The sequence below is a fragment of the Dipodomys merriami genome, unplaced genomic scaffold, assembly GCF_024711535.1.
Source record: "Dipodomys merriami isolate MVZ:Mamm:240054 unplaced genomic scaffold, mDipMer1.0.p SCAF_1612, whole genome shotgun sequence".
NCBI classification, from domain to species: Eukaryota; Metazoa; Chordata; class Mammalia; order Rodentia; family Heteromyidae; genus Dipodomys; species Dipodomys merriami.
The window spans coordinates 1-26,822 of record NW_027202952.1 but is presented as its reverse complement, the minus strand read 5'-3'; the positions used below and the strand labels follow the sequence as shown (position 1 = coordinate 26,822).

The following is a 26,822-nucleotide window of genomic DNA, read 5'->3' as shown; positions in this document are numbered from 1 at the left end:
GGAATCAAATGGCAGGCTTCCTGGATGCTAGGCAAGCACTCTAGCACAAAGCCACATTCCCAGCCCAACCTTTAATTTTTAAAAGCGTAATTTACAAAGGATTGAAATTGGACCACTGTGTGGAATCTCTCTATAAGGAGGATGTTTTTAGAAAACATAATATTTTAAGTTAGGAGAATTGACTAAATGACTACAGAATTTATAATTTCTAAATGAAAGAAGTAGCCAAGTAGCTTGTAATCTTCCTACCATTGAAAATGCTTAGAGATGTCTGTTGAAGATGAACCTGTATACTAATGAGCCCAAACTTTAGAAATGCCCATTCAATTTGTGTCTGATTTTTTGTGTACCTGAAAAAAAAATTGTGCCTATATGTTGGAAGGGAAGATGGGATTTTCTCACTTTTTTATTTTATTTTAAAAACCTACTTGAAAATAATTCATGATCTTTTTGTAACTCTTTGTCATCTTTGTTCTTTGGACTTTCTCTGAAGGGGCATCTAACCTCCATAGGGTCTGTCACATAAGAATTATGTTGGAACTGGGAAGGTGGATCAGTGGTAGAGTGTTTGCCTTGCATGCTTGAGGCCCTCAGTTCGATTCCTCAGCACCACATAAGCAGAAAAATCTGGAAGTAGTGCTGAGACTCAAGTGGTAGAGTGCTAGTCTACAGCTGAAGAGCTGAGGGACAGCACCCAGACCCAGAGTTCAGGCCCTATGAACGACATACAAAAAAAATAAAGAAGAAGAAGAAGAAGAATTATAAGTAGCCGGGCATCAGTGGCTCAGGCCTATAATCCTAGATACTGAGGAGGCTGAGATCTGAAGATCGCAATTCAAAGCCAGCCTGGGCAGAAAAGTCGTTAGACTCTTATCTCCAATAAATCACCAGAAAACCAGAAGTGGCATGCCACGCCTACCCCAGTAGAGTCTGCTTAGCATGGGAAATCATCTATCAGACCATGATAGGGGCCTCGAGACCTATCTCTGAGTTTTGGGACTTCACCGAAGTCTACCTCAGAGAATGGGGCTTTACAGAAACCTATCTCCAAGTTTTGTGACTTCACCGAAGTCTACCTCGGAGAATAGGGCTTCTAAGAGGCCTACTCCTGGGAAAAGGCTGGCAAAACCCCTGGAAAATATGTGTTTCTGCCTATCTTTTCCTCATACGAGTGCCTATTAATCTTTTACTGTTTCTACTGCTCATTGTACTTACTCATTGTCAACGTTCCCTTATTCAAAGCTCTTAAGAGTGTTTGACGACTCCAATATCTGATGAGTGTCTTAAAAATATGACTAACTCACCAGAGTTAAGTGCTACCCTGAAACCCCTCTTATGGAAGCTAGTAGACGAGCCATAAGCAAATATAAAAGTATTGGGGGTTTCACAAAGTCACTTCAGCAGAAGGAATTGTAAGAAATTTACAAGAAGCTGTAGGCTCAGCTAGAACAGAAAGAATGTATGGCAATTGCTGAGATAACTACTTAGGAGAAAGAACTTCCTCATTTACTAAGAGACTTGCCAAATCTAAGTCTCCTTGGTGTTTACTATTAAAGAAGAAACAGGAAAGATCTTAATGGGACAGTTAAGGCCTCTATAGAAAAAAGTAGTGGTTAATTGGTGACAATCATCGAAACCCATTGTATTTCTTAAAAATAGAGGTAAAGCCGGAAACAAGTGCCTATCAGGCGACCAGTTGGTGACCACCCAAGGATGAAGCCCTGCAGCAAGGTTGTGTAACCTTTTGCCCTTTCAGGCAACCAGCTGGTGACTGCCCAAGAATGAAGCCCTGCAGCAAGATTATGTAACCTTTTGCCCTTTCTTTTGGAGACTTTTTGCTATAAAAGTTTGTTATCCTCTGCATTAAATCGCACTCAGCACTCAGCATCCACTCCTAATGTGTGTGAGATGTCTGTTTGCCATCTCCCCATCCTATTCCAGGTTCCTCCCCTAGGTATCCTCCGTCGTCCCGACAGAACCCGGTCCGCGGCAGTGGCACTGTGGCTCCAGTGGTAGTGCTCCCCTTGAGCTGAAGATCACAGGGAAAGTGCCCAAGCCCAGAGTTCAAGCCCCACGACCAACAAAAAAGAAAAAGAAGAAGAAGAAGAACTATGAAGTGCCAAATGCTGGTGGCTTACACCTATAACCCTACCTACTCAGGAGGCTGAGATCTGAGAATTGTGGTTCAAAGCCAGCCCAGGCAGGAAAGGCTGTGAGACTCTTATCTCCAATAAACCACCAGAAAACCAGAAGTGGCACTGTGGCTCACATGTTAGAGTGCTAGCCTTGAGTTGAAGAGCTGAGGGACAGCACCCAAGCCCAGAGTTCAAGCCCCACAACCAACAAAACAAAACAAAACAAAAAACTATGAAATATGCTAATATTAGCACTGTCTGTAATTAATTAATTCCTCTAAACTAGAATCAACCCATATGCCTCTCCAAGTTAAGCAGATAATTATGGTATGCCATAAAGAGACTATTGTGGTACACCAGTGAATACAAGTGACAACACATGAATGAAACTCCAAAACATTGTTAAACAAATCAAATATTTCACAGAAGATTGTATGCTATCAAGGTGAAAAAAAAAAACAAGCAATAACCAACACATTGTACAGGGATAACTAGAAAGGAAAACAAGGAACCTGTGAACACACACTGAAGAATGATACTACAGAGAGTTGTTTTCACTTATTGTCCCTCCATATCTATTCTTTTGTATGTGAACCACATTTTGAAATAGTCCCTTCATGCTGTGGCTTTGCTTTTCCTTCAGTCCCATTCTACTGTCTCTATTGGATCACTCCCCAGTTACCACTTGGAGAGCAAAGCCCCTCCACTGAAACTCAGGCTCTGCAAACTCTGGCCCTCTTTAAGTTCTTTCCCTTTCTCTGCCAGAATTTCTTCCTGATACTCCTTCCTACTGTCCTGGTTACCTTCCTTGTAGATTTGCTCAAGATGCCCATGACTGATGTGAGGCAGTCCCCAATCATGACTTCCTGTTCGTTACTGGTTACAAATCTTTAGCCACAATTTCTTTCTTTCTTTTTTTTGGGTCTGGTTGTGGGGCTTGAACTCTCGGCCTGGGCGCTATCCCTCAACTCTGCAGCTCAATTTAGCCACAATTTCTATCTTGAGAGTGCAACTAGGTCTTACCACCTTAAGGCCAATAAAACCATGAATACCTCGTGTTCAGAATCTACCCATTATCATCCCCTTTTTAGTAACCTGTTCCTTCCCATTTATCACAGGCCCATTGTAGGTGTACCTCCCTCCATTTGAAATGTCTCTAACTTCCTCTTTGCTTGTTTAAGCCTATTCAAAGTCCTTCCCTGAGCTCAGCAATTCTTTTCCAAAATGCTTTTCCCTAGTTGCATTCCCTCTCCCTAGACCTGTGCTCATCCTTTGACAGCCTGAATTATGTACAAAACTATGTAATCACACATTTGTTTGGGTTCCTCTATCATTGTATCCTCTGTATCTAACGTGGGGCCTCAAACACAACAGGCATTGGGTAGGCATTGTTGAGCTAACAGACATGAGCAAAAAGCTCAGACTTGGTGTAATTTAGACCATTTTTACTTTTTTTTCTCCTAATGTAACTCTATCTCCCTCCCTATAACCATAAATGCTTGCTTTTACAAGAAGATAATTCAGTGACTGCAATAATCTCTGGCCTAGAAAGTTTAATTGTATATGCAATGTCCTCTGTATCACAGATGAGAGAAAGGGAAGAAAGGTCAAGTACTTGATGTCCCAGTGGTAAGGGATTATGGGAAACTCTCTTGGACAGTCAGTGAGATTTCAGAGTTGAATGGCCCAGTTGAAGAGCCAGGTTTCAGTTTTGTTCCAGCATGTTGAGCTCCTGTTTCTATCAACTTGTGAGAACCCTGAAGTTTTCACCCAGTGGCTTTGACTGAGAATGGTAAGAGCTTGAAGAAGTTTTTAGAGATTGAAGAATATGCAGGATTTAGATGTGCTACAAGAGAAAGAGAAATTATAGAAAATGGCAGAAATAAAAATGGAGATCAGAATGATATGGTGAACTGGAAAGACAGCACATATCAATGATCTTGTAGTGAGAATTTTAAGGAGGACACAGAGATGGGCAGAATAGTCTAGACATATGAGAGAAAACTGATGTGATGGCAAAAACAATACTAAAAAAGTTAAGACTGTAGCCAGGTATGGTAGATCATGCTATAATCGCAGCTGTAGTTCAAGGAACACTCAGAAAAAAGTTCACTACATCTTACCTTAAAGGATAGCTTGGGGTGTACCTCTTGCCACTATAGTTACTTTGGAGACCAGCACCAGGAGGATCTCAGGCCAGACCATGCAAAAACTGAGACACTATCCTCAAAATGACAGGAGTAAAAAGGGCTAGGAGGCACAGCTCAGGTGGTAGAGCACTTGCTTAGCAGGAATGAGGCAGTGATTTCAAACTCAGTACCATCAATCCCACCCACCCTCCAAAAAACCCCTACAATAAATGTCTTATCAAATACTCTTAAAGAAGCATGAGGTAAAGAATGGAGAAGAAAACAGGATGTACCTCTCGAGCAGCCACACAAAGGAGGGTATTCATGACAGCTAGGACTTCACCAATGTTCATGCCAGCAAGGTCACTTTTCTCAGGTATAAGTATAAGGCCACCTGGATCTTTATCACTGAAAGGACACAAACTCACACCTGTTTGTAGGAAGAGGCTTTTCCTGGTCAGGTTCAAATAAAGAACACAGAGAGGTGTCAGCATCAGTTCTATGAAATAGAGGGGTCTGGGTCAGGAAGACAAATCGTAGTTACAACTAGGACTATGCCACTGTCTGTCCATATATCCTTCCAAAAGCACAGGCACATAAATTACCTTGATATCAGTGTTCAATATATCTGATATCATGACTGGTAACTCAACAATCCAGGCTAACAATCCCTGTATCTTCAAATGTTCTTCATGCAACACCTCCAGGACCTATCATCATCTTCGTTAACTGATTCTGAAAGCATTTTATACAAATAGCCCTAAATCTGTCATCCAGACCAGATAGTCCAACTTGTAAGCAGATGCTCAGTTCCCTCCCTCTTTCAAGAGTCTGTGCCTCCATTAAGGAACTCTACAGTCCCATCTGCTTTTCTGATGGGACTGTAAGTCTCCATATACTCTCTTCCTGGAATGTTTCTTTCTACACATTACTACTCTGCATTTTCAGTTGTTGTAATTGAAGACTGAGGACCCCAAACTTTTTTGGTTTTAGTTTTTGTCTTTGATATTTAATTAGAGACTGAAGGTCTGAAGAAGTTTTCACTGGGTTCAATACTACCTTGTCTTATAAGGGCCTTGGATTAAGGTCTTGAGAAGAGTATCAGTCTATCACTATTTTAGTCATTCTCATGCCTAGTAGGAACTCAAGAAACTCTCTAAATTCTGGGTAGAAGAAGCACTACTCCAAAAGCACAGAAGGAAGGACTAATTAAAGAAAAATAACTACAGAGGTTAGAATTATTCAATAATCGAGGAGAATCAAACTTACCTAAAATATGTGAACAGTGAATGGAATGTGAGCTGCAGGGACTGCTTATGATCTTTCTCAGTGATATTCTTCTAGAAAGCCAGGAAAAGGACATTTAGAAAATTTACTTCATGACACTCCACAGACATATGGTACCATGAAATAACATCACATACTTGTCCCAAGTATGAGAAGAGCAGATTCAGCAGACCACTTTGTGGCAGTGAACTAAACCCTTGTCCAGTATCAGGAGAGGGAAGAACCTACTACTTAAACAAAACTGGCAGATTAGTTTAGATTATGCCCAAAAGTAATATCTGCAAGTTTTCCTTCTGGAAGGTTTGACCCAATAGTTGAAGAAGCTGACTTCTAAAAGATATGCACTATCAGATGAAGAGACAAAGGCAGGGATAGAGAATTTTTTTGTGAGATTTCTGTTGCTTAAACAATGTTAAAGATTTCCCTTTATAATGTAGATTTACAGACTATGCTTACAAACATAGGATTCAGGCCTCCAGACAGGGTTATGGAGTTAATTTTGAAGAAACTTACTGTTTTAAAATAAATGTACCAAATAGTTAATGCTGTGCAAGGCATTTGACGGAGGGTTCAAGAAGACCCAACAGGAAGGCTGGGAAGGTGGCTAAGTGGTAGTAGAGTGCTTCCCTTGTATGCATGAGGCCATGGGTTCAATTCCTCATCACCAATACACAGAAAAAGCCAGAAATGGGTGTGGCTCAAGTGGTAGAGCGCTAGCCTTGAGCTGAAGAGCTGAGGGACAGTGCGCAGGCCCAGAGTTCAGGACCCACGACCAACCAAAGACAAAAAAAAAAAAAAAGAAGACCCAACATGACAGAGACAGTAAGGGAGACAGGGGCGTGGGTCACATGAACATAAGGATGCTGGACAAAGAATGGCTTAGTCAGGTAAAATATTAGTGAAGTTCAATTCATTAGAATAAGAAGGAAAACAAAAACCTTCACCATAGCTTTCTGAAGGGATGATAAAAACAAATGACACAGGGTTGTTCTATTGATAGTCACTAGTGTTATTCAAGAAGCCATATGCCCTCTACTTTTTTGTGTAGGATGAAGTAAAAATTAGTCAATCAGCTACCTGGTGAATGCAAAGAATTGGGACAATATTCCATTTGCTAACAGAGTACTTGTAAATACTTAAAGCACCCTTCTACTCCACTACTTAGTCTGAGTAACATGACAGTATCTAAAAACTGAGCAATAAAAAAAACTGGAGAAACAACACTTGGTAATATTGTTTTACATCTATATTTTGAAGTATTAATGAATAAAATGGTCATATACTTTCTCTAAAATAATACTGGGAAGGAGGGAGAAGAGTAGGTGAGGTATATTATAAATGAAACAAGATAAGCTTATTATCATTGAAGGTAAGTAATGAGTAAACTTGGGGGTGAGACAACTATCTACTTTTTTTTTTTTGGCGCTCATGGGGCCTGAACTCTGGGCCTGGGTGCTGTCCCTCAGCTCTTCAACTCAAGGCTAGCACCCTACCACTTGAGGCACAGTGCCACTTCTGGCTTTTTCTGCTTATGTGGTGCAGAGAAATTGAAACCAGGGCCTCATACATGCAAGGATACCACTCTACCACTGAGCTACCTTCCCAGCCCTCCTCCTCTTTCTTTTTTGTCTGTCATGGGGCTGGAACTCTGGGCCTGGGCACTGTCCCTCCACTCTTCATCTAAAGGCTAGTGCTCTACCACTTGAGCCACCGTGCCACTTCCAATTTTCTGGTGGTTTATTGGAGATAAATGTCTCATGGCCTTTCCTGCCTGGGCTGGCTTTGAACCACGGTCCTCAGATCTCCACCTCCTCAGTAGCTAGGATTACAGGAGTGAGCCACTAGCGCCTGGCCAACTTTACTTATGCATTTGTTTAAAATTTTCTCATAATTTGTTTGTAAGCAAGTCATAAAGCTGGAGATTAAACTGTGACTTGTGACAAAAAAGCTTATACAATACAGATTGGAAATGAGCACAGGGTCATGTCCTTTGAAAGCTATTTTGACCTTCTTTATCTCTTCTCACGAATTTTAATTTGAAGTCTATTTTATCTGATATTAGGATTGCAACTCCCGCCTGTTTATGAGGGCCGTTTGCTTGGTAGATTTGTTCCAGCCTTTAACATTGAAAATGTGTTTGTTTTTACGGGCAAGATGTGACTCCTGCAGGCAGCAGATAGAAGGGTCTTGTTTTTTAATCCAACTAGGCAGTCTATGTCACTTAATTGGAGAGTTCAGTCCGTTAACCTTAAGAGATAGGACTGAGAGGTATTTGGGAGTTCCTGCCATGTTATCCACCTTCTTGGGGGCTGCGAAAAATGCTACCAGCACAACTATGTTTATTGCAGCATTATTTACCATAGCTAAGATATGGAACCAACCCAGATGCCCCTCAGTAGATGAATGGATCAAGAAAATGTGGTATATATACACAATGGAATTCTATGCCTCCATCAGAAGGAATGACATTTCCCCATTTGTTAGGAAATGGAAAGGTTTGGAAAAAATTATATTAAGTGAAGTAAGCCAGGCCCAAAGAAACATAGGTCCCATGGTTTCCCTTATTTGCAATATCTAGTATAGGGTATGAGTCAAGCGGAAAAGGTCAGATAATGTGATGTTAGGAAAATGAACCCTTAAATATGTATTTTAATGTTTTCGTTTCTTTCATGCATGTGTTTCTAACGCATTTATAAGATTATTTCTTTGTTGCTTTGTATGTCCCTCCCCCACAGTGTAACCCCCGCTTTCACTTTATTTGATGTCAGTATAACATGTGGAGGAGATGGGGACAAACAAGTCGTTTAAGGATTCAGGTGGACCTGTTGCAACAATGAGAAGTACAAAATGTCATGTCAAAACCAGCTTTACAATGTCGGTGTGGGGGAGGGAGGGGGGTATGATTGTGTGGGGGGGAGGGGGGTGGCTGGGAAGGGAGGTGAAGGGTAAACAAAGGAGGAGGCTGCAATGCTTGGTAAGAAATGTATGCATTATCCTGCCCATGTAATTGTAACCCCTCTGTACAGTATGTTCTCAAATAAAATAAAATTAAATTAAAAAAAAAAGAAAGCAAAATGAGAGTTAAAAAAAAAAAAAAAAGAAGTCCTTCTAAGCCAGGCACTGGTGGCTTACACCTATAATCGTTGGAGGCTGTGATTTGAGGACCGCAATTCAAAGCCAGTCCAAGCAGGAAAGTCCATGAGAGAGCCCCACAACTGACAGAAAAAAAAGCAGATTTATGTATCATATTGAACTAATGGTTTATATAATGACATATATAAAAATGTAAGGCATCAGGCCAAGGAATGAATAAAGGCAGTTTTTGTTATAGAATAGTTTGCATGCACAATATTAAGGAAATAATAACAAGTTGCTGCCATTTACTTAATATCAGTAAGACAACAGGAATAACGTAAAACACAGAGAATCTCCCTGGTTAGGCTGACATTTGTGTATAATCCTAGATATTCTGAATGCATATCTGAGAACTGATGTGTGAAGCAAGGCTGGACAGAAAGTTCATAAGACTCTCATCTCCAATTAACCAGCAATAATCCAGAAACGGAACTTTGGCTCAAGTAGTAGAATGCCAGCTTTGAGTGCAAAATGTCAAAGGAGAGTGCAAGTCCCTTAACGCAAATGCCAGAAATGGCATAAAGAATAAAAAGCAAAACATTAAACACATGGAAACACAAAAAGACAAAAGTTATGCAAATTTAAATGCTACATTGAGAGATGGATCACACCAAATACAAGAAATGACATTTAGACATTTTCACTCAGTTGAAAAATAAACCAGGATAAGGTGGAATATATACAAAATGGAATTTTACTTATCTATTAGAAAGGATGATATTGCATCATTTTAAGAAATGGTAAGACCTGGTGAAAACTAGATTAAGTTAAGCCAAAAGAAAGTAAGAATGTGTGTTTTCTCTCACCTGAGGAAGACAGAATTAATCTATAAATATACAATAGACAATTGGGTAAACTTGGTGCACATAATTGTAAGGAGTGAAATATGATAGATTCATATTAGAAATTAAATTATATAATTTATTAGGAAAACTAACTTATAGTCCAATAAAATAAACACCAGGAATCGAGTAATCATATGTGGAAGTGAAATCAAGAGCAGAAAGGCAAACTAATGAAGACATAAAAGGTGTAGAAATAGGGTCTGGGAAGGTGGTTCAGTGGTGGAGTACTTGCCTTGCATTCATGAAGCCCTGGGTTCGATTCCTTAGCAGCACATTAGCAGAAAAAAAAAAGAAAATGGCGCTGTGGCTCGAGTGGTAGAGCAGGTGCTTTGAGCTGAAGGGCTGAGGGACAGCACCTAGGCCTAGAATTCAGGCCCATAAATAACAAAAATGGTGGAGAAATAGGTATGAAATCAAATTTCCAATTAAAATTAATGATTTTAAATATGCATTTAATTTTACATGTATTTATTGTTTATAACTCTAATCTTTTGGTACCTCTTGCCTTTTGTGCTTTTAGGTTATCTTAAAATCTCTTTATTGTGTGGACAATGCATGGACCATGATACTCCTACCTATGTCTCTTGTGTTGCTGAGATTAATGGCATGAGTCACCATGCTTCACTTATTTGTGCAGATTGGGACTTGTAAACTTTTGTCCAGATTATGTCCAAAGTGTGATACTCTTGATCTCTGATTTCTGATAGTGATCATAGATGTGAGCTGGTACATAAGGCCATTCATAATCCTTTATCCCACTTTGAAGACATGAAGTTTAATTTTCCAAATGACATACAAGATGACAAACAGAAAAATAATCCCTTAGTTCTGGTAAAGATGAGCTACTAATGAGAAACAAAATTACTTTCTAAAATATTTGACTATTGTAATTATATTTTCAATCTTACCCTACATTTAATATTTATGCCAGTGATTAAACTCAAATTGCAGGCATGCAACTGTGGTTTGCCCCTGTAATCCGAGTTACTTAGGGTGCAGAGACCCCAGGATCATTGTTCAAAGCCTGCAAGGGCAGGAAAGACTGTGTGACTCTTATCTCCAAAATTAATCACAGAAAAACACCTGAAGTGTCACTGTGGATCAAGTGTCAAGCCAAAAGATCCTAGAGACATTGACTAGACCCAGAGTTCAACCCCCAAGACTGGCACAAAGAGACTATTATTGCCTTTAACCATTCATTTGGATCACCTATAGAGAGGGCAGGCTATTGAAGGTCACATAGTTAACTGAAGAAGTAGAATTTGAGAGGATCACAATTCAGAATCAGTCTGGGAAGGGAGGTAATAAGATTTCCATATCTCCCTAAAGCCAGGCAGGTTGAAATGCATTCTGTGATCCCAGCTAATTGGCAGACCAAGGTAAGAATGAGCTTAGCCTAGTCTCTGTTTTGCCATCAACAAAACTGATAATGTATGAGCAAAGTCAGTAAATAAAAAAGATTGTTGATGTGTCCTTATTTGTAGAATATCTGTCTAACAAACAACGTATCTAAATTAAAATTAAAAGAGAAAGGAAGAAAGAAAGAAAGAAAGAAAGAAAGAAAGAAAGAAAGAAAGAAAGAAAGAAAGAAAGAAAGAAAGAAAAGAAAGAAAAAAGAAGGAAAGAAGTGAAGGAGATAAGGAAGGAAAGAAGGAAGGAAGAAAGAAAGAAAGAAAAAAGAAGGAAGGAAGTAAAGGAGATAAGGAAGGAGGGAAGAAAGAAGGAAGAAGGGAGAAAGAGAGAGAGAGTGGTAAAAAGAAATATAAAAAACATATAGTCAACATGTGATAGACGTTAATAGTGACACTATACCATGTTAGATATAATTGTCATTATTTATTTCTAGGAGCAGCCTAGATAAAACAAGAGCAGATTTCAGCCAAGGATACATACATGTGTTCACCACTAACAAACTGTTATTGATGCCTCCTCCTGGACCAGAGGACATCTAAATAAACAAAAATAAAGCCTAAATAAACCAATAACATACATACTTTGATAAAACACAGGACTGGCTTAAAGTGTTGGACCAACAGGATTGCATATCTAGGAGGTATGGTAAAGTGTGTGGGAGACCAGCATTCTGATGATCTTGCAATGATGAAACTGCCTAACCACACAGCTCCTGGGCATATCACTGCTGAAACAAATATTCAGTCAGAGGTTAACAAAAGTAAGATTTACAATGAAACAGACATTCTGACCAAAGGTATTTTTACCTGATTCATTGTATTTCTTACAGTCTCCAGTTATATAACACACACACAACGTTCCTAATTCCCTTCTGCTTCATTATTGTCTTTCCTTGTTTTGGTTTTGTTTTCAGAAATACACAGGGCATATCTTATATTTTTGTATTTTAGCCTTCAGAAGGTCTATAGTTAAATATCCTTAAGTTCCTTTTGTTAGAAAATGAAAGACACATTGGGTGGTTCTTCACCTGTTATAATTATATAACTATATAATTATATAATAATACTTTTTTATTTCTAACATTTTAGCTGTATAATCCCAATTCATTTTTTCCCAAAGGGAACCTTAGTGGAAGGAAGAATCTGAAAGTTCATTCTGGTATTTAGAGAACTTCTGTTATTAAAACTCCAGTACATAGTATGGAATGGAACTCTGAAATTATTCATTAAACAGATGAGGTGAAAGTCAGATTTTGCACTCTAATACTCTTTCCTCAACCAAAATAACTAATATTCTTAAAGTTAATGGGCACAAATGTGCATAAATTTTCTAGAAATAAAATGATCACTTATGAAACATTAATAATACCTGCAAAGAAAGCTTTACAATATAAGATAATTCCTTCACACAATATGTATCTGTCTGGTACCATAACCCCAAACTAGACTAAGGCATCTAATAGCTATCACAGTTGGATGTTTCCTTTTTGTAAAACTGTTTTATCGTGTTGAGTAATATGAATTGTATACCAACTTAAAATCACATTTGAAATAAAACAGTTACTAGGTAAGACCTTCGTGGTTGAGGTGGTGTGGGATTTCCAGTCAACCCCTCTTGAGTTTTCCAGGAAGGAGCTTGCTTTGCCACAGCCTCTGTGGTAGAGCAGGGCAGGGTTTTGAGAGTGGAGGCCAGTCTGGGTAGGGCTTTGAGACATTTGGGAGGAGGTAGGAAGTATTGGATTTGTAGGGCGGGGTTTCCAGTGGAACAGGACAAGGCTTTAGGAAGGAAGTTCAGAGATAGCCATGTTCAGAGGAAAACGGCAGGATTACCAGGGAAGATATTGTTTTCAGGCCCAGCTAAGAGAAGAATGGGGCTGCAAGCGAGGAGATGTAATGACCTGTGAGCGAGAAAATACACATAAGCACAGTTAAAGATGTCAAAGGTGTTTTACTAATGTGTCTGCAACCCTGCCCTAGGTTACTAGAATTAGGAGCAACTGCAACCTCCAGGGGGCAAGTTGTTTTCCTTTTTCCTCCTCCTTGCAAGCCTTGCCTCTCCACTCTCCATTGGCCACTTTGCAAGCCTCTCTACCTCTCCACAGGCCTCTCCACCTCTTCACAAACCTCTGGGCTCTCTGTAGTCCTCTCCGCATTTCACAGGCCTCTCAGCTCTCTGCAGGCCTCCCTGCTCCTCACAGGCCTCTCAACTCTGTGCAGTCCTCTCAGCTGTCTAGGGCTTCCCCAGGTCTCCCTGCCTGACCGGACTTCCTCCAGCCTTCTCTGACAGCCTGGGATTTCCCAGATATCTCCTTGATCCAGCTTCCTCGGGCCATCCCAGATTCTCCTCAAGCCTGAGGAGAGCTGGGCACAGCTCTGGTCCAGGAGCCATGTCTCTTCTCATGTGTCTCTTGTGGCATCTCCTTCTTTCCATCCCCTGCCCAGAAACCCCTGTTGCTACATCTGGTGGCCTGTCCCCCAAGCCACCCTTTGACCCCTCTCCCCCAAGTGGCCTGGCGTGCATGAAGATGGAATCAGCATGGGGCAGGACTTCCCGGACCCTCAAGCTCTCACAGAGTTTACTTAGAGGAGGGGTTACTGGTGGAGCGCTGTGGGCCTGCATGGGATATGTAAAATGGGATTTCCCGTAGAGCAGGGTGGGAAATTTGAGGGAAGAGGCTGATGGAATGCAGGCTTTCTGGTGGAGGAAGGCTGGGCTGACGGGGAGAAGCTTATTGAGGGGTGTGGCTCTGAGAGGGAAGCAGTGTTATGAAGAAGTGGGCTAGTAAAGGACAGCATTTCTGGTGGAAAACCCCATACTTTCTGGCATGTGGTAAGATGGAAGGATTTCTGGCAGAGCAGGAGGGGGCAGCAATGGACGAATGAGCCTTGTCAGGACAGGGCGTTGAGGATCCAAAGGACTAGTTAGGGTGGGGTTTTCGGTGAGGCCAGCCAAGACTTGGAGAGATGGAGTAAGATTGAGTGGGGACTTCAGTGTTAGGAGGCAGGATATCTAAGGAGTAAGCCTATTGTGGGCAGGGTTTCCAGTAGGGCAAGACAAACCTTCAAAGAAGGGGATAGGGATGGACAGGTGCTTCCAGTCAAGCCTGGTAAGCCTTCCAGAAGGAGGCCAACTGGTGGAATGGTTTCCAGTGGAACAATGTGGCCTTCCAGAATGAGCAAGGATGGTGGGATTTTCTGGTGGAGAAGGGCAGGGCTTGGAGCCATGAGGCTAGTTGGAGGTGGGGCTTTCAGAAGGTGGTAAGGCTACAAGGGTTTAGGATAATTATATGCAGGGTATCCTGTGGAGTGGAGTGTGGATTCCAGAGAGAACCCCAACTAGGGGTTGGATGAGGAGCTCAGCTGAGGGTTGGATTATTGGGGGAGAATGGCAGGACTTACAGAGAATAGATGGAAAGGTAGGGAGGTATCTGGTGAAGTACTCGGGCTTTCCAAGGATGAGGTGGGCTGTGCCAGTAGCTTCTAGTGAAACAAAGCAGGGCTTCAAGGGCAAATATAGGGTGGCGGATGGATTTTGATGTAGCAGGACAGGGCTTCATGGGAGGAGTGTAGTTCAGGGAAGGGCTTTGAAAGGGTTGTCTGGGCTGTAGGAGTAGGCTAGTTATGGGGTGGGGGAAGGGCAAAGGGGAGAAATGTTCCCTGGAGCCTCTAAGGAGCTTGAGGGAGAAGGCTGGTTGAGGGTAGGCTTAAAGGGAAGGGTGGGTTTGGAGGGACTAGGTTAGGTAGGGGCAGGGCATCCAGAGAATAAGGGTGGGGATTCAAGGGAGGAGCCGGATGGAAGTGAAGTTCTGGGTAGAACAAGTTGGGTATTGAGGGAGGAGATATGTTTCTTTGGGGCAGAGAAAAGAGTAGATGGAGTGGAAGAGGGATTTCCAAGTAGCAGACCAGGGATTTGAGGAAGGAGGCTGGTTGCAAACAGAGCTTTGAAAGTTTATAGCAGGGCTACTACGGTGTAGGTTAATTGAGGGTGGGATTTCAGGTGTAGCAGGACAGGGTTTCAAAAGAGGGGCTGAATGGAAGTGGGTCAAGTTGAGCTTGTGAGAGGGGATAGGATAGAGGCAGGAGTTCAAGGGGGAAGGGAGAGGCTATAAAAAAACAGCAACTACTAATAAAAATAATGCAAGAATACCATTTTCAGCCAGTGTAGAATTAATTCTATTTCTGTATGTATGAGAGATATTGGATAAACTAACCAAGTAATTTCTTCCTACTGAAATTTTTCTTTATTCTAATTGAGTGAGAATAAAACAACAGGCCACGTCAGGCTCATAGGCACACAGTAGACTGACACATGAATCACTGGATTTGATTACCCAGCAACTCCTTTAAGGAACACAAAAATTTAAACTCTCTCCATTAGTCATAATGGACACTCTATTGACTTAAAATTGTGAATAAATAGAAATTTTCCTCTGAACATTTTAGAAATTTTAATCTAAACAAAGTAATAGTAATTCTTTAACTTTATACTTCTATATTGGAACATATACTAACACTAAATAATTAGGAAAATATAATAAAATTATACACAGAATGTTCATTCTTGCAACAGCAATTTTAATCTAAAATAATTTAAAACCAGAAAATTGCTTGCCATATAGTGAGATTGCAGTATGGTTTCCTTTTGTGATCAAAATGGTGATTTAAGCAATATGCCTTTATCATTGGACGCATTGATGGTTAAAAGATATCCAAGAATGTGAAGTACCCTAAAAAAATACCCTGAAGAAACTCACAGGGTACTGTGAGTTGATGTTGAAATAAAATTAATTACTGCATACAGTAGGAATTAATATTAAATAGGCACAGAAATATTTTCTACAATAAACGGCTACATTGAAAAATAAACAATGAAAAGGAAGCAGGCAGTCAGACCATCAAGTTAACATTATCTAATGAATAACATTTATTGAGACTTGTTTGCAATCTGCTTGACCTAAATTCTTCCCTGAAGCCAAATAACAAGAAAAAAACCATGGAAATACAGTATTTTCAAGGCATTATTAGACTTTAGAGAGTGAATTCAATTAATATATTGCTAGAAAATAAAGACAGCAAAGGAAATATTCCCAATATTCCCAATCTATGGCTCTCTGCTGTGAGAGGGATACAGGCCAAGGCGTGAATGGACTGAAGAACAGGAGTGCATTCTAGTAGTTCCCAAGATGCAATGATGAATGTAACATGGGAGAAAATCAACATAACTGTCACATGAATTTATCACTGGAGAGTACAGAGAAGTACAGTGAAAATCCCAGGAGATTTATAAAGTACAATCTTACATATTTGTCAGAACAGTAAATTCAAATGTTTTCAGAAAAGTGTCTGGCATTGTGTCCTAAAACACTTGGAAAGACTACAGGAAACTACCGGGCACTCACATGATGCCAAGAAATGATTAACTTATAATTTACAAGACATTGAATAATCATAAAAGTCTTGTTTCAGTAGTGCAAAATTAAGCCTTAATACACTCTGTTCTGAAACAACACATTATAAAACCAAATCAAGAACAATCAAATTATATATGTGACTCAACTGTTTCCAACAATAGAATTCAAAAATTCAAATTACATACTGTATCTGTAAACTGATAAAAATCATACAGGATGACAAACATAATTAATCTTTCAACACTGCATATTTTATGTGAATAGTCCTGATGATAAATGATTTGTTTTCCTTACAGATTTTGGATGAACACAACAACAACAATACAAAACCAAAAACCACTTGGCAATAGATCTGGATACCAGTGGCTCATCCCTATTCCTAAATGCCCAGGAGGCTGAGATTGGAGGACCATGGCTCACAGGTTGCTGGGGTAGCCAAATCCATGAGACATTGATGTTCCATTGATCAGTCAAAGGCCTAGTGGAACATTGGCTCACATGGTATAGCATCAGGCATGAGTGTAAACACCAAGAGTTCAAGGCTGGAGTCAAATCTCATTACTACACCCCACACACACAGTCACAACCTACACACAAAGGGGAAGATACAGGAACAGGGAGAGAAAGGGAATCTTAAGAGTTTAAAAAGTGAAGCCTATCCTAGAAAAAAAAATCCTTTCCAAAAATATACAACTGTAAGATTACTTGTGAGGGATTCTAGAGCTGAGCAGTGAGATCTGGAAAGAGATAAAAGATTAGAAAGCCATCTTAAACAAGACTCAGAAGGCTGAGATATGTACCCTGGAAAAGTCAAATCATCAAGGCAAGATAGTGCTATAAGTTACTACCTTAAGTGTGTTTAAGATACAGCTGTTAGGACACTAAAATAGTAAGATCTTGGAGATGAGACAAGATATTTTATGGCTAAAATATGTATTCCTCCCTTCTGCTCCCTAACAGTAAGAGAGTTAATTGTCACTATTTATACAAAGTATACCTCATGTTAGTGGTTGTAACCACAAGATAGATTGATGACCTAGTTTGTGCAAATAACTTTAGCCACACCCCTATATTAAGTTGGATAAAAAGTTTGTTAAGCAGGACCACCAAAAACTGGTGGTGAGCCTTTGGGTCCCCTGGTGTCCCTCTTTCCTTTCCCTCTCTGTAATTTCTCAGTTCATTGGCCAGGTATCCCTTCATCTCTGCTGTTCCAGAGTTGTGGACAGAACTGATATTCTGAGCTCCTCAATACAAACGGTGGAAACACACTTTATCAAAGAAGATACACAAACATATATGAGCACCTGGCAAGATACCAATCATCAGCAGTCATCCTGTGAGTCCTTAGTGAAGAAGTGGAGTTCCATTATGGTGGTCATAATGGCTAAGTGTAAAAAGTATGTAATAAAACCTTTGGAAGGTTCTTTTTCTCTTTTTTCTCTGTAGTCCCAGATGGCCTGGAACTTTCCAGCCTTGTCTCAGCCACAGAAGTGATGGGAGTTTGAATATGTGCTGCCATGCCTGGCATTTAGGAAGTTCACAACAAAGCAATAACAAAGTACATGAAAGCAATTTTGTAAATGATGTACATTTGCTTCCTCAATTGTAAAATAAAACAATACGAAAGTGCATGAAAAGTCTTTTTTTCTTTTTTTTTTTTTTGTCGGTTGTGGGGCTTGAACTCTGGGCCTGGGCGCTGTCCCTCAGCTCTTCTGCTCAAGGCGAGTGCTCTACCACATGAGCTACTGTGCCACTTCCAGCATGAAAAGTTTTGTAAGTGATATGTATTTACTTCCTCAATTGTAAAATTAAACAAATATATGTCAAAATATCACATTATTAACATTATTTATATATATGTATATGTATATATATATATATATATATATATATATGCAGTTCATCAGGCATCACTATACCTCAACAGATCAAATGCAAAGTCAAATTTCTACTTCTTTCTAGGAGAAGCAGAAAAGGTCAAAATCTATGGATATATGACCATATAAGATGATATTAAGTAACTGCTTAAATAGGGATATAGGTTGACCTTTTGTAACAATGAGATGTATAAGACACTCCATTGAAAATGAACTTTAAAACTGGTGAGGGGGAGGGAGGGAGTAGCTGTGGAGGTGGGAGGGAAGGGATCGTAGGGGAAAAAACAAAAGACGAGGCAACAATGCTCCATAGGAAATGTACTCATTACCCTGGTCATTTAACTGTGACCCCTCTGTACAGTATTTTTACAATAAAAATGTACAAAAATTCTACTTTAAAATCTAACATCTAAGGCAGTGTCTGGAATACAAGGAGATAAAATAAATCTACAGGAGGGATATCTTTAACACTGTGACAATGAGACGTGAAAGCTGGATTTTAAATCAGGGTTTGACAAGATCAAATGTCCACTAAATATGTGATTACAGCTACAGAGCTGACCATGATCGTAAGAATGGAGGTACAACTGAAAGTCAGCTAAGGCTGCTACAGCATTGTATGTAGACATAATGTGACCTCTCCAATAATTGTAAAGCACAAAATAGAAGTTAAGTCAGTAAAATACATGGGAGGGTTTACCCACTGAGAAAAATTGCAGTGGGTGATCATTGCTCTTTGGTTGAGAGTATACAGTCCATCTCATTTTACTTTAAGCTAAAGTATATTTCTGATATGAACACAATTGTAATATATCAGTGTTTCATGAGTGCAGACTAGTGTAGGTGCATGTTACTCTAATATATATAAAGGCTCTACCTTCACACTCCATTCTATGTTGTTAAGTTTGCATGGAGAAATGTTCATAACTAGGAAATTTAGACTCTTGTGAATCTGATTCAGGAAACTGAAATAAGACATTTGGGTCATCCACTCCAATTATTTGGTTTGTGACTATGAAATAAATACCATTATTTAAAATGCACATGAATTTTTGAAAATTCATGCAATACCATATGGCAAACATACAAAAGATACAATTACTCATCTTCTTATATGAGCTGAAGGGAAGTTATTCCTGACATGCACTCGTTTTTTTAAAGAAATACATTTAATAATGTCTACCCTTTTTATATTACTTTTTCAAAATGTAAATATACATACTTGAGAAAAGATTCTGTGCTTTTTATTAAATACTTCATTATATCTATAGCTCTATCTATCTATCTACCTACCTATCTATCTATCTATCTATCTATCTATCTATCTATCTATCTATCTATCTATCTATCTAATCTATTTATCTATCTAAAGAACTAGGCAGGCAAAGCCAACCAAATTTCCCAAATACTTGAGACTGACCAGTTGCAGACCTAGAATTCAAATCCAGTTTTCCATCATGCTTATCTGAGGATGTTCTGTGAATGTCACATTACCTTTTAAGAGATAAGGAACAGAAGAATCTACATTATTTTTCTAATTATAGCTATAATGGCAATGAAATTGCTATAGAAGGAAAATATTTTTTAAATGAAAAAGGTATTGGGTACAAATTTGTTAGTAATCAAATCAAGATTGGTTAATTTTCTAAAGAAATTCCTGAATGACCATCATTCAAGCTTCCACTGTTTATGCTGCCTGGAGTAAATGCTTTAGGAGAACAACTCCATGCCAATGACACCAGTGCATATGAAGAAAACATGCTTTTAACATTCAGCATCTTGAATGCAAAAGAAATAATTATACAAATATAATCTAAAAGGAAAAATTTTTGTGACTGTTACTTCCTCATTATACCAAAGAAAACTTACTCCCTTTTCTAAAACATATATCTATTTTACTGATATTACTATAATTACTATTAATAATGTAGGAATAATATATTATAATATCATTAATGTTATGTAATCTATAAGTAATATATGTATAATATGTTTATAATAATTGATACTACTATAGTAACTATAATTAATACCTGTACAAAACTGAATTTTGTGTTATATATACTACGAATGGCATAAGAAATGAGAACTCTAATATACACCACATGCTTTAGTCACATAATTTATTGTTTTGCATGAATACGGAGGGTTGAAATAGGATCCAGGTGCTGTCCCTGAACCATATTACTCAGGGCTTGTACTCTACCACTTGATCCACACATCAATCTCCTACTTTTTTTTTGGAGGCTAATTGGTAATATGAGTTTCACAATTTTTTTTCTGTCTGGGCTGGCTTCAAACAGCTATCCTCAGATCTCAGCCTCCTGAGCAGCTGGGATTTCAGACATGAGCCTTGTTACATATTTTTTAATTCCATGCATGGCAAGTTGTTAGGTCATTATTTTTGTGTGTTCAAATATATTATGGTGGTTCATTTCTAAACTGATTCAGAATGAACAACCACTTATTGGGAAAGACTATATGTTGGAATTGAAATTGTAAATGCACTTATCTCACTATCAATTTTCAAAGATAATGTTAAATATTTCCAATTCCTGGAACTAAAACATTAAATAAGCATCCCTTCCTTAACTGTCTCATTTTCAACAGTATAAAACCTACTCTATAAACATCTATATTCAAGAAAGCAAGCCTCTCTAACCACATATTCACCTTCAGTTATCCTCCTCATCTCTATATGGCCTTTTACAATGGATGTCCTCTAACATTGACTACACATCCACCAGAGTCAGCCTACCACATCCAACACTTTTTAAAACTTCCTAGATAAAGTTGTTTGCCCCATCCTCATCAGCCTTTCTGCAGCCTCAGTGGAGAGCTTGTTCTCCTGCTTTACCTGTAGACTATATCCTGTTATATTTCCTAGCAAAGAAATAATAGCTAGCAGGCCTGAGCCTTGGTATATTCAGAGGTTCATTGGTATTCAATGTTTCCTTTTCCATTTCCTTTCCTTCCTTGGTAAGTGAGTTGGAATAACAGAACAAATCAATTTGAAAAGCAGTGTGTTTTAGTGTAAATGAAAAGATACTTGTACATCTCATTGTTGCAATGGGTCCACCTGTATCCCTAGTTAAACGATTTGTTTTTGCCCTTCCCTTCCACCAATTATACCAACATCAAATACAGTGAAAGCAGGGGTTATACCGTGGGTACGATATTTTCACAATAAAAAATAAAATTTTAAAAAAAGAAAAGAAAAAATACTGATTTGAAAATACTACAAGTGTTTGTTCTTTACATTTATATTTCAATTCAAATATAATAGGACTGCTGCTAGTGGTTCATGCCTTTAAACCTAGCTATTTAAGAGCCTGAAAGATGAGGATCATAGTTCCAAGCTAGACCAAGTAGAATAGACCATGAGGCTCTTATCTCCAACTAAGAACCAAAAAGCTAAAAGTGGAGCTGTGGCTCAATTGGAATAGTGCCAGCCTTGAACAAAAAAGAAAAAAGAAAGCACATAGCCCTTGAGTTTAAGTCCTATTATGAGCACACATACACCATACATACACACACATATATACATATATATGTATACAGACATATTTAATCTACTATGTATAAATTATATGCATACATATGTATATATAGTTATATAATAAAATATTACAAAGTGTCAAATATATACAAGCAAATGTTTGATCTTTCTCTTCGAAACAGATTCATATAGAGTTATAGAAGTCCTGCTCAGAGCAACGCATAGTCCCTATTAAAGGAGCAAAGCCAGAGAGAGATGTCTTGGCCTGTGAGCCATGGTAAATCACAGCAAACAAACACCAAAAGATTCACTAGTACAAGGAAGGCCATCTGTTTATGGGACCACCAAATAATCAGTACTTGGCTTTTCAATTTGAGATCAAGAAAACAAACAAAAATATTTGCCTACAATGGATTATAAATGGTAAACATTGGTCCTTTTTTAGCCTAAAAGCTACCACAAATGGAGGACAGGTTTATTATCACAAGATCCAGATGGTTCTTTACCAGGGCTGGGCCATACAGAAAAATCTCGAAATTCCTAAGGCCTGTTTAAAATTTCATTGTGTGTAAGTACAATTGGGTTTTTTTTTTTGATCTACTCATTTAATGTGGGGAAGCTGGGCTGTTTCCATATTTTGGCCACTGTGAATAGCTCTGCAATGAACATAGGTGTGCAGGTGTCTTTTGGATCTAGAGCAAATCATGTTAAGTAAGGTAAGTCAACACACAGTTGCATGTTCTCTCTGATATGCTGAAGTTAGACCTAAAATGTACTGGAATATGACAAATTATACAGGATTCTAGAGACGCACATACAGGGAGAACAAAAGACGCTACTCTTAGGAGAGAAACTCAAAGGCACAATGCATAAGTGCCTTTCCATATTTATATAAAATAATATACATAATGAAACAAACTCTAAGACTTGGAAAAAAAGGATTTTTTGTTTTTAATTATGGATGATTCTATATTCTTTATCTTATGTATGGTGGATTCAAGTGTACAACTTCGTAAGTGTTGGGGGAGGGTACAAAATTCAAGAGAAAAGGGGTGAAAAGTGCAGCCATAGAACTCACTGGACACGGATGAAAGTGAACTATACAATTCACAGATGGAGATGAGAGGGAGGGCCTGGGAGAGAAAAAGGGAACAGAAGACACTGTATGAAAGGCAATGTTCTGGGGCTGGGAAGGTGGCTCAGTGGTAGAGTGCTTGCATTGTATGCATGAAGACCTGGGTTTGATTCCTCAGCAACACATAAGCAAAAAGAAAGAAACCAGAAGTTGCGCTGTGGCTCAAGTGGTAGAGCGCTAGCCTTGAGCTGAAGAGCTGAAGGACAGTGCCCAGGCCCAGAGTTCAAGCCCCACAACCGGACCCCCAAAAAAAACAAGAAAGAAAAAAAGATAGGCAATGTTCTCATTACCTGATTCAGGTAATTGTAACCCCTCTGTACATCACCTCTAAAAGAATAATAAAGCAAATTAACAATAATAAAAATCTCTACATTCCACTCAGCTGAGTCAATCCAAATTATAAGAATCTTTCAGCAAACTTACTTTCTCATCTTTACCACCTCCTCCATCCTGTAGATTTAAATGGAAAATAAATGGCAAAAAATGAAATAGCTTTATTGGCTCTTTTGGAAAAAAGAATTAAATCAACTATCTAATATCTATTTGGCTGATTATTAAATAGTTGAGTGATGGTCTGCTAAGAGGCAGACCATCATCCTAATGGAGCTGTTATCCTGGGATTTCTTCTAAAGCCAGATGTGCCCTGAATGAGGAATTTATTTATAATAAAATTTCTAAGGAATTCACTTATAACTGAAAAAAAATATTTCAGTGGTCAATCGTGAGCGTCTATTTGCTTTTCATATGACTAGCACTCAGGCTTCCTCTACAGATAGGAATTTATTTTAAAAAGATCTACCCAGAAAAGAAACTGAGTAAAGGGGAGGGGAAATATGGTATACAGGATCTCCTGGAGAATTGAAGGCAATTGAAAAGCAGTGTTGATACATGTGAGTCTTATTTCTAAGACAAGTCACTAGTGATGGTCAGGCCATGAAGTCTGATCACATGACTTGAACCTCATTCCAACACCTTCAAGACAAACCTTAGGACATGATTTCACTGTGCTCTTCCTCCTGAGAGCCTCATCTCCCCGTGCTCTGGCTATGCTGGCCTCCTCATCCCACCACACAGAATCTTGGGGCTGAGAATCTTTCTTCTCTCTACACTTTTTGAACTGATTCTTTTTCCTCAGGTGCCTCTTGTATGACCCAAGACACGTTTTCAGAACGTCTCTACCAGGTTCACTGATTTTGTTCTGAGAGATACTCTTTACATCCAGTAGGCTGGACTTTGAAGCTAGCCTTGGCAAGAAAGGCTGTGAGACTCTTATTTCCGTGGAATCATTAAAAAAAAAACTGGGTGTTGAGCTGTAGCTGAAGTGATGGAACATTAGCCTTAAGAAAAACAAAAACCAAAGCAAAACAAATATTCTCAGGGAAGAAATGTGGAAATCTGGGGCTGATGGCTCATGTCTGTAACCCTAGCTACTCAGGAGGCTGAGATCTGAGTATTGGTGTTCAAAGTCAGCCTGCACAGGAAAGTCTAATGAATCACCAAAATAGCTGGAAGTGGAGTTGTGGCTCAAGTTGTAGATCACTAGCCATGAGCAAAAGAGCTCAGGGACAGTGCCCAGGTCTAAAGTTCAAGCCCCAAGACCAAACAAAAAGCTGGAAGCAGTGCTGTTGCTCAAGTGGTAAAGTGCTAAGCAAAAAAGCACAGGGATAACACCTAAACTCTGAGTTCAAACCCCAGAAGTGGCAAGGAAGGAAGGAATGATGGAAGGAGGAATGGAAGGAAGGGAGGGAGGGAGGGAGGAAGGAAGGAAGCAAGGAAGGAAGCAAGGAAGCAAGGAAGGAAGGAAGGAAGGAAGGAAGGAAGGAAAGAAGGACCTTACACAATATCACTGGGGAAATTCTATAATCCATGTGTGGTGACTAATGCTAGGTTAACTTGACCAGGCCCTGGAGAATGCAAATACTTGTTCAAGCATTCTGTCATCCAGGTTTCTTGATGAGATTAACACTCTGTAGACTCTCCAAAGCAGACTTTGCTCCCTAGGCAGGATAAGCCTCGTCCAATCAGGTAAAAGCACAGACTGAACAGAAGCAGCAAGCCTCCCCCAGACACATGCTCCTCCCCCGGACCACCTGCTTCTGCTGGGGCATGGACCTCAGCAACCTATAAGCCAGGATAGGAACAAGGCTCTTCTGTGCCTCAGGTCTGGCATATACCCCGACCAGTGCACTGACTACAGACTTGAGGGGGTGAGGATAGAGAGGGACACTTGCATATTCTTTCTTTCTTTCTCTGTCTCTCTCTCTGTCTCTCTCTCTGTCTCTGTCTCTCTCTCTGTCTTTCTCTCTCTCTCTCTCACATACACACAGACACACACAGACACACACACATACACACACACATACACACACTGGTTGTACACTGGTGGGGAAGGGCCTGGGAACCTCTAGGGAGAACTTACTCTTAAAGGAGGTGTGATCAGATGACCTGCTTGGCCTGTGATCAAAAGCCTCATCCTGGGATGGGAAGTATCAAGCATCAGTAGACTGAAAGCAAATGGTGAAGTTAGGGCTCTCCAGAGATGGCATCTTGTTTCCCTGTAAACCAAAGTGATGATTCCATTTGTGTCCTCTCAGCTCAGATGATCTTCTTTTTAATTTCCCCCTGAACACAAGACAGAATTAATTTGCATGTTCAATTCACCCATAGACATGGTGTAATTTGATCTTGGCGAAGCCAGCCTGTGCTGAATGATCTCAGTAAGTGAGGAATTCTCAGCTTCCATATGGATCCAAGGAGCTACCATGCTCAGGAGTGCAGAGAATGTGCTCACCTGGGACAAGGCAGAGCATAGACCATTCAAACACATGGCGGCCATCCTCTCTCAGGCAAAGACAGATGAATCCGTCTACCCACCCTGAGTGATCATAGTAGACATGAGCCTCCATGCCTCTCATCTCCTGCCCTTTCTACAGCCTTCCAATCCCCAATCACTAACTTTGTTCAGAAACCCATGTACTATTATATACAATGTTGTTAGGCAACTCACTTTTTTTTCTAATCACTGCATAACTGGGATATTTTCTCATGTGATTAAGTACTTCATTATTTGGTGGATTTGAATCACTCAGACTGAAATATCATAACACAATGAGAGTTTCCTTTTATTGGAAAGGGAAAGAATTCCTCCATGTCTGTTATCCTATTTAAAACAAAAACAAAAACAAAAACACCACGATGGATGTTCTTGAGCTATACTCTTTCTCAAAGGATTTCCTGAGTTAAATAATTAGAGGCAATATCACTTCTGGATCAAAGGAAGTGTCTATTTGGAAGAATTTTGGAACACATGTGTACAGTTCTTAGAGATATCCTCATAGGCACATATCTTGGGGAGAGCATGTTTCTCTGATAGTGGGTGAGATGGATTCAGAAATACTTTGGGTTCCATAAGGCCATGGACAAAAGCTAAGCTTACAGCTCAGCAGTACTTATTAGCAATCTCATAGTCCTTAGTGGCAGCATGCCCTTGAAATATATGTGGTGTCTCCCTGGTCAAAGTTGTAGACTCTATCACTTTTTTTTTAGTCCCCCTGAATACTGTTAAAGACATTAACAAGGAACCGCTGGGCTGCTTGTGAAAGAGCCCTGAAGAAACCAAGGCTCTAGACACTTGAAAGCACTGGCCACTAGGGGGCAGTGGAGAGCCACAGACAGCTGTCAGGATGCCTGTAACAAGGTTGTTATATTTGAAACTTTCTTTCTTTCTTTCTTTCTTTCTTTCTTTCTTTCTTTCTTTCTTTCTTTCTTTCTTTCTTTCTTTCTTTCTTTCTTTCTTTCTTGCTTGCTTGCTTGCTTGCTTGCTTGCTTGCTTGCTTGCTTGCTTGCTTGCTTGCTTTCTTCCTTCCTTCCTTCCTTCTTTTCCTTCCTTTCTCCCTTCCTTTCTCTCTTCCTTTCTGTCTTTCTTTCTTTAATAAAATGTTATTGCAAGTCAATGCA

General features: G+C 39.5%; 1 long non-coding RNA gene across 1 annotated transcript in view; it reads left to right on the top strand.

Moving 5' to 3' along the window:
* Positions 1-17,995, top strand: part of LOC138828692 (uncharacterized) — a 100,756-nt gene extending 82,761 nt beyond the window's left edge. Inside the window, exon 5 of the long non-coding RNA XR_011372307.1 lies at positions 16,651-17,995. This is a non-coding gene — a long non-coding RNA (uncharacterized lncRNA). The remainder of the gene's footprint in view (positions 1-16,650) is intronic.
* Positions 17,996-26,822: the final 8,827 nt, after the last annotated feature.